The sequence below is a fragment of the Oryzias latipes genome, chromosome 21 (assembly GCF_053564925.1).
Source record: "Oryzias latipes strain Hd-rR chromosome 21, Olatipes_Hd-rR_3.1".
NCBI classification, from domain to species: Eukaryota; Metazoa; Chordata; class Actinopteri; order Beloniformes; family Adrianichthyidae; genus Oryzias; species Oryzias latipes.
Window position 1 is genome coordinate 13,483,847 of NC_136257.1, and position 2,624 is coordinate 13,486,470.

Below are 2,624 nucleotides of genomic sequence, written 5' to 3' on the forward strand. Positions count from 1 at the left end.
CTCTGCGCATAAAGTATTTGGGGTACTGTCATCTGCAGCACTTTTATAGCTTCTGAGAGTCAGCACAAAGGGGCAATATTGTCTTATTTGGGTTAGGTTGGGTCACAGGCAGGACAATCGCTGAGAAACCCACGTGATCCGTCTTGTTTACGGCCGTTACTAATTTATCTGAGACAGTTCTAAAGCATTGTCGCACTTTTTGATTGTAATTTCAGCTCGATTTGACTGTCCGGTCATTATGAACAGAAGACAATGTTTGTAACATTTTCTGTACATGTAACATAAAATTGTAAAGAAACACAACAACACACATTTTCTATGTTGGAAATGTAATCAAAATTCTAGTTGAAAAAACAATGTCTAGGGTACTTTTAATAGGTTTTCAACAAAGTGGTTGGTCATTTTGACCCAAAAGCAACAGGGGGGTTAAGTATGCTAGTGTACTTCAGCACCATTTTGGTTGGGTTGCCCATGCTTTTTGACAATTCGAGAGGCTGGTTGAGATATCTGGTCTTATTAAAGTTTCTTGACAGATCCTTGACAGCAATGACACCAATGTGCTTGTGATCTGCAGAGTCTTATCTTATCTGAGGTTTACCAGGTTCCCGCTGGCACAAAATGTCTACTAGATACCTAATATACATCTATTGTGGATGTTTAGTGGAAATCTCAGATAGCTCTGTTTTGTTACTCTATTAGATGTCTACCAGTAGTGTGTGAAAGATATCTGTATGTAGAGTTCTACTATCTACTTGTTGCCTTCTGTAACACTTAACTAGGACAAGATACACTGACTACAGAAGGTGTGTTTGTCACAGTGAGCTTAGAGTGTGTGAATGAAAAACGCAACACAGGAGTAAAATAACCAATAGATTGGATTAGAAAAAAACAACAAACAGAACATTAAACATAAAGGATTGCATCTGAGGGCTGATTGTCCGGATCTCTTTAGTCCTTCCTGAAGGTTCTTTTCCAGTTCTCAATTCAGGTGCTCTGCCTTTCGGTTCTTTAGTAGCTCACCATCGAGTGAAACAGCGGGTTTCAGTCCCAGAATAAACAGCAGGTTGGAATGTATTTATTTCCTGGTGTGGTTTCCACTAACTCCAGCCAGAGCACATCCCCCCCACAGCGGAGCAGCATCAGTAGCACCAGGAAGGGGAGCCCGGAACTGATCTGATGACCCGGTTGTTTTAAAGAGAATTTGGCCTCGCCACATTAAAGGCATGGCCAGGTGGTGATCATTCCACTGACTGGTTGTTGTCACTTGTCCAGGTTACACATCTAATCTTACGATATGTTTAGATGTCTATTAGAGAACTTTTTAAAACATTTACTAGTTAAAAAAAACACTGTCATTTCACATTTATCTATAGTACCTGCGGCATTCCCTCTGGGGTCACGGGGCCACTTGAGCCAAACCAGCTATTATTGGGGAAATGAGGGGTTCACCCTGAACAGGTCGCCAGTCTGTTGCAGGGTCACACAGTCCCACACACGCACACACACACATCGGTGTAATTTAGAGACACCAGTTAACTTTTGAAGACTGTTTTTGTACTGTAGGAGGAAGCTTGGGAAAACACACACATGCACAGGGAGACAATGCAAACCGCTCACAGGAGGGTCTCAACTGGAATTTGAAGGCGGGAGTGCTAACCACTACACCACCATAAAACCCGCAATTTTACAATTAGTCACCTTTGTGATTTTGTTCACAGACAACTAGTGATCACAAAATTCTACATTACGAGAAACAGCAAACATTTCTACTAATATCTAATTGCCGTTAAAAGGTTTCAAACAATCCAACACACTTTTGGAGCTTCATTTGTGAACATCATTCATTCAGAAAAATCAGAGGGGCTTCATTTTCTTCCTTTTCACAAATCAAAATCCAACATAGAACATTTAAATCTCCTAGTACAACAATGCAGATCACATCAGAAACAGAGTGTAGCAACCACAGCTATATATTGAACATGTATACTTTGAACAGTCACTTTCACTAAAGTCATCCTGTTAGATACTATCAAGATCGTCCTGTAGTATTGTTGTATTCGAACATTGTCCTCCGTTTCACTATCCAAAGTTTGAAAGATGGCTTCTAAAGCACACAAAGCCACCATTAATGCACCCTAAAATGATTGTTTCTGTTATCTATTTAACCCTAACCCTCCTTGAGAAAAATGACAGCATATTTACAATTCGCAAGCTATGTTCGGATTGTGCTGTCATTGGCTTCGGGAAAGTCATCTGCTAGAGATTCAAACAGCGATGTGCAATAAAACTCTATAAATTGATCTCCATGAGATGCATTATGCAATTTATAGAGAGGGAAACATGTCATGATTTAGACATCTAATAGGAGTGTCTGAGCCCAGTGGGTTGCAGTTTTGATGTTGAACTACATTGCTGAATCCCATGTGAGCTATTTTTGGGTTTGTTAAAATTCTTTTAACTGTTTTTTTGGGCGGGTCTTTACATGGGTTTAAAATTGTCTGTTTGTCTGTGTTAAAAATGAAAAACTCTTTTCAGTCAGTTACATTGTATTATGCAGACTAAATAAAAGGAGAAAATAGACAAGTGTCTTTGATACGGTGATGCTGACAAAAGCGACACCAGGA